At 54.9% G+C, this 11,611-nt stretch overlaps 1 long non-coding RNA gene across 4 annotated transcripts; it reads left to right on the forward strand.

The window, feature by feature from the left end:
* The first annotated feature begins 139 nt into the window (after positions 1-139).
* On the forward strand, positions 140-1,266 carry LOC121106963. Of its 4 annotated transcripts, none has more exons than XR_005840217.1 (4): positions 140-341; positions 442-624; positions 814-964; positions 1,060-1,266. It is a non-coding gene; the product is annotated as an uncharacterized LOC121106963 (long non-coding RNA). The 4 variants fall into 4 exon arrangements; XR_005840216.2 differs by having other exon boundaries at positions 814-952; positions 1,060-1,249; XR_005840219.2 differs by lacking the exon at positions 442-624 and having other exon boundaries at positions 142-341; positions 814-952; positions 1,060-1,230.
* The last annotated feature ends 10,345 nt before the right edge of the window (positions 1,267-11,611 follow it).

The raw sequence follows: 11,611 nt of genomic DNA on the forward strand, positions 1-11,611 counted from the left end.
AGGGGATGTGGGGCTAGAAGGCTTCCCCTTCCGTTCCCCCTTCCATAGCAGGGTGGGTGAAATGCTAGTCCTGAAATGTAAGTGGGAATTGAAATTGTATTGGGATAGAATATGATTGTTTTCTGGTCTTGAGTCTGAAACGTGTTTTGTCCTTGGGCTTTAGGCACAGGTATTGTTTAACAGTGCCTTTGGAGAAGTTTTCAGTATCCAGTCTCCTGCTCAGGAAGAAAGAAGAAAGTTTTTGGAGGACTTAATCATGAGTGGAGCTGCTGCTGAAGCTCCACTTCAAACAAGCAAGCTGGTGAGGAACGTTGTGCATCTCAGCCTTTCCTCACTGCAAGGTACCAGCGATTCAGTCTGTGCTTTGGCAGTCATTTGCCATCAGCACTTGTGCTTGTATGTGAGCACCAGGCATCCGCTGACGTTGTCTGATGGCTTTAGGCTGGGCAGACACGGGCAGCACTGCCTGCAGCAGCACCAGCTGAGCTCTGTGTGCCAGAGGAAGGAATGCGGCGTCTGGAGGAGCAGGAGGAGGAGACCCTGCGTGACTCTGCGGGGCCGTTCCTCACAGCCTGCCACTGACAGACGTTGTGGGGCACTGCAGAGCCCGTTGGTGCGGAGGAGGTAAAGCGGTGTTGCTCTGTAGTGCTATTTGATCTGTATCTGAATTTCTCCATGTTTATAGTTCTCAGTGTTTGTGGCCCTGGGTGCGTTCAAAGATGTCAGACCTCCGTGCGTCACTTATTTAGAGTGTTGAAGGTGGTGAATTGTGCTAGACAGAGCGCTTGTCTAATCAAACCTCTGAACTCCAAGGGTTGTTCTGGAGGTCCCGATGACGGCACAGGCATGAAGCAGCCCAGAGCTCGTCGGTGCGGAGAGACTGCGTATTGCGTTGTGAAGGGAGAGACGGAGGAGGGGTTTGAACAGCGTTGCGCAGGAATGAAAGAAGCTGGTAAGAGAAGAGGTGTGTGTTCTGAGAGCAAGGGCTGTACGGCTCATCTCTGTGTTCTCACAGCAAATGCAAGGCACAGCTCTTTACTCCCTGTTCTTTCTTGCAAGGCTGCGGCACTTCAAAGTGTGCTGTGGATGGGCAGCGCGTTGACAACCCAAGGGTGGCACCAGGAGATGCAGCGCAGCCCTCTCCAGCAGCAGGGTGCATTTATTCGTCTTGCTAATTCTTGAAGTAGAAGGTGTGTTTAGCTTCCGCACTCGGTGGCTTGTTAGCGTGCTTTGGAGGCTTTTAAGCTCTTCCTGTGTTACTCACGCCCTAAGGCAGTGAAGGACTTCCCTTGCTCTATAGGAATGGTTCCTGAGCAAGGGCATGGCCATCTGCCTGTAAGAGATACTGAAGGGGAGGGTTTTGCGACTGCAATGATGCAGTTGGCTTTTTAATGACAATTGCACCCCGCTAACATGCAGCTCTTTCTGACACAGGCAGGAGATGGGCAGCGGTACTGCAGCTCGTCTGCGACTTTGAAGCTAAGTTGGGAAGTGGAAGATGTGGATGTGAAAGAAGAACTCAGTTACTGGGATGCTCCCTTTTCTTCCCCTAGCTGTCCCCTTGCCTCAGCCCGGGTTCCCCTTGCATTCCTGTAGGTTTCCCTTCCATCCCCCTGGCTGCCCTGTGCTTTCCCCAAGGTTGCCCTTTCCTTTCCCATGACAGCCCACCCATAATTCCCTCAGCGCCCCAATAGCCCCCTCAGTATTTCCCATCCAAGAACCTGTAGCTACCCCACGACCCCCACAGAGCCCCATAGGCCCTCAAGGATCTCTTCAGGCCTGGTACAACCTTCCCCATAGCTGGCCCAAAACCTCACAGAACCACATAGTCTGTTACAGTACCCCATTTCCCTGCTGGGCTCCCACTGAACCCCCATGTTTCCTCCCTAAGACCTGCCTTACCACATCCAGGACCCCCCTGAGATCTTCCAGACCCCACAGTTCCTTAGAGGACCCCGTCACTATTCCAGGACCCCCATAGCTGACCCTCCTCAACCCCATTTCCCTCCAGATCCCATATTACCACACAGTGCTGGGGCAGGATTGGCTGCTGCAGGAAAGGAATGCGGAGCAGGGGGAGGTGTAGGGCACAGATGTTGGTGAAAGAGACGTGGGGGGTACTGGGGAGGTGGGTACACGGTAACATGGGAGTATTTGGGGATATGGGCCAATATGGGCCTGCAGGAGGAGAATGCTGTGCAGAAGAAGGCAATGTGTGAGGTGCTCCAACACCGCCCCGCACCCCCCCTTTTTACCCGTAACTTCTCCCGACATCCCCCCGTCCCCCCTATGTCCCCATACCACAGCACACCCCAGTGTCTCACCTGCAGCCCACATCTTGCCTTCTCCCGAACAGCATTCTGCTCCTGCAGGCTGTGTGCCCATATCCTCCCATGTGCTTATATCCCCCTCTCCGCCTTTCACATGCACCCAGAGCCCCATAGCTCCTCCAGGACTTTCTCAGACCTGGTACACTTCCCCCACAGCCAACCTGGAACCTCATAGAGTCCCGGTGTCCCCAGCAGCACCCCTTATCCTTGCACTGGGCTCCCACTGAACCCCCACATATCTTCCCTTGGGCGTCCCTAACCCCGTATCCTTCCAGATCCCATACAGCAGGAGGGGAATGCAGAGCTGGCAAAGGTGTAGGGCACAGCTGTGGGTGAAAGTGACGTGGGAGGCACTGGGGAGACGGGTGCGTGGGAACGTGGGAGGATGTGGGGCTATGGGCCACAGCCAGCAGGAGCAGAGTGCTGCGCAGGAGAAGGCAACGTGTGAGGTAAAGGTGGGACCTGTGGGTGCGGGGACATGGGGTGGCATGGGGACGTAGGGGGTGTGGGGGCATGTGGGGAGCGGTTTGGGGTCAGAGCGGGGGATGTGGGGCGGTGTTGGAGTGCATTTATGGATTTCTTCCTGAGAGGGGGTTGGGGTTCCCTGTGGCCCAAAGGTGGAGCCCTGGTCCATAAGTCCACGTTACCCCATTACCCCATACAACTCCGCATGACCCCAGGGCTCCACATCACCCATAGCCCTGCGAGTACCATATGCCCAGAGGAGGCTCTGGACAGTGATGGGGCTGTTATTGGGTCGTTCAGGGGGTACTGTAGGGTGGCTCTGGGGCCGCTGTAGAACAGCACTCTATATCTGCCCCTGACCCTCATCTTGCCCACGTCTTCTGGGGCAAGATGGGGGTCAAGGGAGCTATGGGGGAGGTCCCACAATCAGAGCAGGTTCACCACCAGCTCCGTGTGGGGGATCATCAGCCCCACCGAGGTGTGGGTGTGTCCCATAGCTGCCCCACAGCAGCCCCAGAGCCATCCTAGAGCAGCCCCAGAGCAGCCCCATCACTGCCCACGGCCCGTGGCCAGCAGCAGTTCCACCACCAGCAGTGTGTTGGGTAAAGGCAGCTCCCAGGTGTGGCTCTGCCCCATAGCTGCCCCAAAGTGCCCCTGTAGCCCTCCCATAGGCATCCTTTAGCTGCCCCACAACCCGTAGGGCTTCCCCACATCCCAGCGCATCCCCCCAAGTGCCTGCGGGGTGTGCGAGAAACGCTCTCCTCCCTGCTGTTCCATCGGGCGCAGCTCTCGGTGCAGCAGCAAAGCTCCTTCCTGATTGCTGTGGCGTTACTGCACTCTCCCTCCTCGTGGCGAGGGAGAAAACGCGCAGCTGCTCCGTGAGCTCCTTCTGCTCCTGGAGCTCTCCTCCCGTGGCACTCACTGCTCTCCTGTTCCCCCTTGGCTGGGGACTGCAGGCTCACAGTCTCCGCCACGCATCCGCTGTGCCGTTTCTCCAGAGGAGCTCTATGGCCAACCTGTTCCTTTCGGGCTGATTGTGTGCTTTTCTATGCAGACAGGCAGGCAGGCAGGATTTCTTGCAGCTCTCGCACTTGCTGTGTCTCATGCTCCGTCCTGCAGCTGTGCCTTCTCTCGTTCGTGATGTGCTCTGCTCAGCATCTGTCTGCTGAACAACAGCTGTCACAGCTGTCACACTGGCCCTACCTTGTGCTCTCCCTGCAGACGTTAGAACATTCTCTCTGCCACTCTCCAAAGCGTAACAGCTCAGATGGTTTCCAGCAGCACACAGCTGGCACACAGAGCCGTGCTGACCACGGCAGGGTGCAGCTTCTTGTTGCAGAGCCCCGTAGCGGTGGGTGAGCGTGCCAAAGGGGGATCCCACCGCTGCTCTTCTCCATCCTTCTCTGCTCTTTCTGCACCACCGTGCATTCCTTCCTGCTCGTGCTGCGCTGCCCTCAGAGTGCTTTGTCCATTTCTCGCGGTCGTTGCAGCAGCTGTCCAAGTGCTGACGTTGGAGCCATTTCTTCCCCACCGCGAGATCCCTTCCGAGACGCACTGTCTCTGCTGCTGCAACAGCCCCAGTCTGGGGTGCCTTTTGGTAAGGAGTTGCGTTGTGCGTTCTGCAGCTGACTTGGATTTCTTCTCCCACTGTCCCGTGAGGGAGTTGATTTGCTTCCATCCGTCCCAGCTCCATTCCTGGGTCAGGTATCCCTCATTGCCACGCAGCACCGCAGCAGTCCAGCTCCAGTCCCTTCCCCAGTCTCAGTGGGATCGGTTTGTTCTCTTCTCATCCTCTTAGAGAAACAGCAGCTACCAACCCAGCAAACCTTGTGTCTGGTATTTCCCTACAGAAGCTGGTATTCGTGTCCTTCTTCTTGCTCCTTTGGCCAGTTCCCAGCAATCCAAACTTAGGCATATGGCTGCAGCCCACCCACAGCTTCTTTGGGGCAGCTCTGTGGCAGCCCCACCCCGAGGAGAGGATGCCTTTTCCCCACACACAGCTGGTTCTATGGCCACATGGGGTCAGGACACGGGGTCATGGGTCACGTGGGGCTCCTGCAGGGTCACCGAGTTGTGTGCAGTCAGATGGAGTGGCACAGTTTTTGGTGTCAGGTGGGGTTCTGGGTCACAGCAATGGGGTCAGATGGGATGGTAGGCTCAGATGGGGTGACGTGGAGTTATTCTAGGGTTCTGTGGTCGGGGTGAGGTGGGGGCAGGGATCCCAGAGTTCTGGGGCCACGTGGCATCGGGTCGCAGAGTGATGGGGGCAGGCAGGGTCAGGGAGTCACAGGGTCGTGTGGGGGTATGGTTCACCCAGGGCTGTGGGTCACGTGCAGCCATGGGGTCACGCACATACAGGGTTATGTGTTCATCTTGGGTTACAGCTCACTTGGGGTTATGGCTCAGGGCCCCACCTTTGGGCCACTGGGACCCCCAGTCCCCTCTCAGGAAGAAATAAACGCACTCCAACACCGCCCCGCACCCCCCCTTTTTACCCCCAACTTCTCCCCACATCCCCTCGTTCCCCCTATGTCCCCATACCACAGCATACCCCAGTGTCTCACCTGCAGCCCACATCTTGCCTTCTCCCGAGCACCATTCTGCTCCTGCAGGCTGTGTGCCCATATCCTCCCATGTGCTTATATCCCGCTCTCCGCCTTTCACACGCACCCAGAGCCCCATAGCTCCTCCAGAACCTCCTCAGACCAGGTACATCTCCCCCACAGCCATCCTGGCACCTCACAGAGCCCCACAATCTCCAACAGCACTCCTTATTTTTGCATTGGCCTCCCACCGAACCCCCATATTTCCTCCCTCAGACTTCCCTTACCAATTCCACCCCTTCCTGGGCTTTCTGACTCCCACAGTCCCTGACAGGGCCCCCATCACCGTCCCACGACCCCCATAGCCCACCTGGGGCTCTGGTGCTTAACCCGGCATCCTCAGCTGCAGCGCTGCAGATCGGGACAGGCGCAGATCCCAGGGCTGTGGGCACTGCTCTACACGTCCCCATCCATCCCACGAATTGCACCCTGTGCTGTCTGGGAAAGTCTTTTCTTGGCTCCTGGCACATCTTCCATCTCCAGAGCACACCAGGAGTGTCCCTCTGACTGTGGCTCCGGGTTAACCCCGCAGCATCCAAACGAGGAATCCCGCAGCAATCCACATCTCAGGATGGGGCTCCAGCTGTGCCCAAATGCGTTCATTAAAGAGAGGAGAATGAATGAGCGTAGCGGGGCATCTTTCCTCCTGACATTTCCCACCACCTGCGTGTCGGCTGTGCCATGCGAGCGGCATTTTGTCCTAGAGCTGTGAGTGCAGGTATGTGTGCATATGGGGGTGTGCAGAGATGGTGTTGAACATCAGAGTGTGCACTGCATGTGGCTGTGTGCAGGGTGTTTGCAGGTGAATGTTAGTGTTGTGTGTGTGTGCGTGCACATGGCTGTGTGCAAGGCTGGAGCTGCGCTCGTGTCTTCATGCACATGGGTGTGCAAAGGGATGGGTTTGCACACATGCATATGCATCTGTATGTGTGCGTCATGGTCTGCGTGCACACAGCTGTGTGGTTTTGCACTCATTTGCATGCACACGGATGGAGTGTGCACAGGGCTTTGCAAGGATGTGATTGCACGTTGGTGTGAATGCGCGGGTATGTATGTGGCGAAGTCTTTGCACATGGGTGTATGGATCTACACACACGTGCATTCAGATTCGTGTGCAAGGGTGTGCTTGTACATGCACAAATGCACCTGGATGTGTGCAAGGATGGTTTTATTCATGTCTCTGCAATGGGGGGCACGCAAAGAGGTCTTTGCATGTGAGTGTGCAAGGGTGGAGGTGTGGCCCACTAGGGTGTGTGTTCACACGTGTGTGTGCAAAGACGGTCTTGCACATATGTGTGCATACACAGTGGTGTCTGATAGAATGGGGCTGCAATATCTGCACATGGTTTTGTGCAAGGGCGGGGCTGCCCAGGTGGGCATCGAAATGGATGTGTGCGAGGAGAGCTTTGCACACGGGTGTGCAAAAGGGTTGAGGTGCACGTGTGCTCATGTATATGTGTGGCTGTTTGCATGTGGGAGTGCAAAGGGGTTGTGATGCGTGTGCATGTGAGCATGCTTGTGTGGATGGGTTGGGTTGCACACAGGTGTGCAAAGGAGCAGGGTTGCGTGTGCATGCACTGGGGTGCAGCGGCTCTGCCTCAGAGCCTCGTGGGCCCGCAGGAGGCACGTGGCTGTGGAGGTGGCTGGGAGCGCACTGCTGGCTGCAGAGCTGATGGGCGGTGAGAGTTTGAAGGGCGAGCGGGGAAGGGGGCCCCTTTGTGCCCCTTTTGGGAGAGGGAAAGGAAAATGACCCAATGCTGATAAGGAGAGAACAAATGGACTACAAATGGACTACAAATGCACCGCTGGCACTGCCCAGCACTTGTTGTCACCGCAGTGGGGGCGCTGGGGGACGTGCAGCCCCCACAGAACCCTTAGGTGCAGTCTGGGATGCAGAGAGTGCAGCGGGTGCCTTTATGGCAGCTGGGTTATGCTGTGGGGGGACACTGGGGGGACACTGAGGACAGGGTCTGGAGCTGTGGGGGATTTCTCCACGGCAGCGCCTCCAGGCACTTCCTTGCAACCCTGCAAGTGTTGGCAGTGTCCTCGCTTAATCATAGTGCTGATTTTATGGTCCCTCCCCCCGCATCACCCCACCCCTTTGCTCAGCAGCCCTCCCCATTCTTAGTTTCAAGCCTCCCTTGTGAAGCTGCCGTCCTGCTGATGAAAGACGCGCAGCTTCTCTCTTGCCAACGCCAAGAATGTCACTGCACAAAGTGATGCATTTTCACGGTCCTGAAGTTGTAAGGCGGTGCATCGCTGGAACAGGTCAAACCCGACACTGACAGTCCCAGCCTCCTTTGCACACCCCCCTGAGGGCAGCAATGCGCAGTTATGCTTTCTGAACCGCTCAGGGGATGTTCTTTACAGAAATACCCGAGTTAAAGGTTCCTGGTGTGCAGCGCTCCCAACATCGGGCTCTCTGGGCGAGCTCCTGGCTGACAGCGCTGCTGCCCTCTGCCCTCGCCTGGGCCTGCTGGCAGCTGCAGGCCCCGCAGGAACTACCACTGCCAGGATGCCGTGCGGGACCGGGCGCCGCCATGGCACTGCTGTGTGCAGTGCTGTGCAGGGCTGGGCCTGCGGGCACAGGGCAGCGGGCGCTCCTTTGTGCTGTTCTCTCTTGCTTGGTTTTTCTGCGTCTTTCTTGAGCTTACCTTTCTTTTTGTCCCTGTCTTTGCATTGCTTTTTGCATTTCCTTGTCGTTGCTTTGAATTACTTGTCTGGTTTTTTTTTGTTGTTGTTGTTTTTGTTTTTGTTCTAGATGGGTTTCTTTGTTTTCCAGAGCTGTGCTTTGCATTGCCTCTCACTGTTCTTTTACTTTGGTTTCTCTGCTTTGCTTTTCTCTGCTTTGCTTTTCTCTTCTTTGCGTTGAGCTGCTCTTTCATCTCTTCTTTCTTCTTTATTTTTTTCTTTGTATTTATTGTTTTTCTTGCCTTTGATTTGCTTTGAATTTCCCTTATTTGGTTTCTACTATTTTTTCTTTGCACAGCTTTCATAGAATCATAGAATCGCTAAGGTTGGAAAAGACCCACAGGATCATCCAGTCCAACCATTTGCCCTTCACCAATGGTTCTCGCTAAACCATGTCCCTCAACACAACATCCAAACGCTCTTTGAACACCACCAGGCTCGGTGACTCCACCACCTCTCTGGGCAGCCCATTCCAGTGCCTGACCACCCTTTCAGAGAAGGGTTTCCTAACATCCAGCCTGAATCTTCCCTGGCACAGCTTGAAGCCATTCCCTCTAGTCCTATCACTAGTCACACGAGAGAAGAGGCCGAACCCCAGCTCACTACAACCTCCCTTCAGGTAGTTATAGAGAGCAATAAGGTCTCTCCTGAGCCTCCTCTTCTCCATACTGAACAATCCCAGCTCCTTCGGCCGCTCCTCATAAGGCCTGTGCTCCAGACCCCTCACCAGCTTTGTTGCCCTCCTCTGGACACGCTCCAGGGCCTCGATGTCTTTCTTACAGCGAGGAGTCCAAAACTGGACACAGCACTCGAGGTGCGGCCTCACCAGTGCTGAGTACAGGGGGATAATTACTTCCCTGTTCCTGCTGGCCACACTATTTCAGATACAAGCCAGGATGCCATTGGCCTTCTTGGCCACCTGGGCACACTGCTGGCTCATGTTCAGTCTAGCGTCTATCAACACCCCCAGGTCCATTTTCTCTACACGGTCTTCCAGCCACTCTGCCCCAAGCCTGTAGTGTTGCCTGGGGTTATTGTGGCCAAAGTGCAGGACTCGGCATATGACCCGTCTTGTTGAATCCCATCCCATTGGCTTCAGCCTAGCTATCCAGCCTATCCAGATCCCTCTGTAGGGCCTCGCTACCCTCAGGTAGCAGATCAACACTTCCAGCCAGCTTGGTGTCATCTGCAAACTTACTGAGGGTGCACTCAATGCCCTCATCCAGGTCATCAATAAAGATATTAAACAGGACAGGCCCCAGCACCGACCCCTGGGGAACACCACTCGTGACCGGTCGCCAGCTGGATTTAACTCCATTCACCACCACTCTCTGGGCCCGGCCCTCCAGCCACTTCCTTACCCAGCCAAGAGTGTATCTGTCCAAGCCACGGACTGCCAGCTTCTGCAGGAGAATACTGTGGGAGACAGTGTCAAAGGCTTTGCTGAAATCTAGGTAGACCACATCAACAGCCTTTCCCTCATCCACCAGACGGGTCACTAGATCATAGAAGGAGATCAGGTTGGTCAAGCAGGACCTGTCCTTCGTGAACCCATGCTGGCTAGGCATATCCCCCGGTTGTCCTGCACGTGCCGCGTGATCTCCCTCAGGACAATCTGCTCCATAATCTTCCCCGGCACCGAGGTCAGGCTAACAGGCCTGTAGTTCCCCAGATCCTTCCTGCAGCCCTTCTTGTAGATGGGAGTCACATTGGCAAGCCTCCAGTCTTCTGGGACCTCACCTGTCAACAAGGAGCGCTGATAGATGATGGAAAGCGGCTCGACTATCTCCTCCGCCAGTTCCCTCAGCACTCTCGGGTGAATCTCATCCGGTCCCATGGACTTGTGGCAGTCCAGTTGGAGTAGCAGGTCTCTGACTGTTTCCTCCTGAATTGTGGGGGATTTAGTCTGCTCCCCAGCCAAGGCTGCCAGGTCAGAGACTGAAGAAACCTGAGGATAACCGGTCTGACTTTTAAAGAGATGTAAAGAAGGCATTCAGAACGTCTGCCTTTTCCTTATCCTCAGTGGTCACATTCCCAGCCTCATCCAGTAGAGAATGGAGATTCTCCCTGGTCCTCCTCTTACTGTTGATATACTTGTAAGAGAGTTTCTTGTTCCCTTTTACGCCAGCAGCCAGGTTGAGTTCAAGCTGGGCTTTTGCCTTTCTGATTTTCTCTCTGCACATCTTAACAACTTCTTTGTATTCTTTCCGGGTTGCCCGTCTCTTCTTCCACAGGAGGTAGATTTTGCGGCTCAGGGGGACAGCCTGATCCTGCGCCTTTAAGACTTCCTTCTGGAAGAGCAACCAGCCATCTTGTACCCCTTTACTCTCTAAGACTGAGCCCCAGGGGACTCTCCCTACTAGTCTCCTGAACAATTCAAAGTCTGCCCTCTGGAAGTCCAAGGTAGCAGTTTTGCTGTTCCCCCTCCTGACTCCAGCAAGAATTGAGAACTCTACCATGTCGTGGTCACTCTGCCCAAGACAGCCCCCAACGTCTACATCTCCCACCAGACCTTCTATGTTTGTGAACAGCAGGTCTGATGGGGCAGCTCCTCTCATAGGTTCTCTTATCATCTGCATCAAGAAGTTGTCCTCCATACATTCCAGAAACCTCCTAGACCGCTTCTTCTGTGCTAAATTGTATTCCCAGCATATGTCAGCAAAGTTGAAGTCCCCCATGAGGACAAGGGCCGGCGATCGCGCAGCTTCCGCCAGCTGCTCATACAACAACTCATCTGTCTCTTCATCCTCGTTTGGCGGTCTGTAACAGATGCCCACCAGGATGTCTGCCTTGTCGGCTCTTCCCCTGATCTTAACCCATAAGGATTCAACCTTATTATCCCCAGTCATAAGTTCAGTAACCTCAAAGCACTCTTTAACACAGAGAGCCACGCCACCGCCCCTCCTTCCTTGCCTATCCTTCCTGAAGAGTTTGTAGCCATCCATTGCAGCACTCCACTCATGGCAGTGGTCCCACCATGTTTCTGTAATGGCAACTAGGTCATAGCCTCTGCACTCTTCTTCTGTTCTTTTTTCCATGCTTCCTCCCTGCTCCTTCTTCTGCATTTGCACTCCTCTTCTGCTGCTCTTTTTTTCCATTTCCTCACTGCTCTTTATTCTTCATCTGCACTCCTCGTCTTTCCTTTCTTCCCTGCTTCCTCCCTCCTCTTTTGTCTGCATCTGAACTCCTCTTCTGCTCTTCTTTCTTCCCTGTCTACTCACTACTTTTTCGTCTGCCCTGTTCTGCTCTTCTTTCTTTTCTGTATAATCACTCATCCTTCTGCATCTGCACTTCTCATCTGCTGTTCTATCATCCCTCTCTTTTCTTCATCTGGGCACCGGTGCTGCTGTCCTATCATCCCCGTATTCTTACTGCCCTTTCTTCCACGTCTTTTCCTCTTCTGCTCTTCCTTCTTCCCTGTATCCTCACTCCTTTCTTCTACAGCTGCTCTGTTTCTGCTGTTGTCTTCCTTGTTTCCTCACTCCACTTCTGCATACGCACTCCACATCTGCTGTTCTTTCT

This window comes from Gallus gallus, chromosome 16 (genome assembly GCF_016699485.2).
Source record: "Gallus gallus isolate bGalGal1 chromosome 16, bGalGal1.mat.broiler.GRCg7b, whole genome shotgun sequence".
NCBI classification, from domain to species: domain Eukaryota; kingdom Metazoa; phylum Chordata; class Aves; order Galliformes; family Phasianidae; genus Gallus; species Gallus gallus.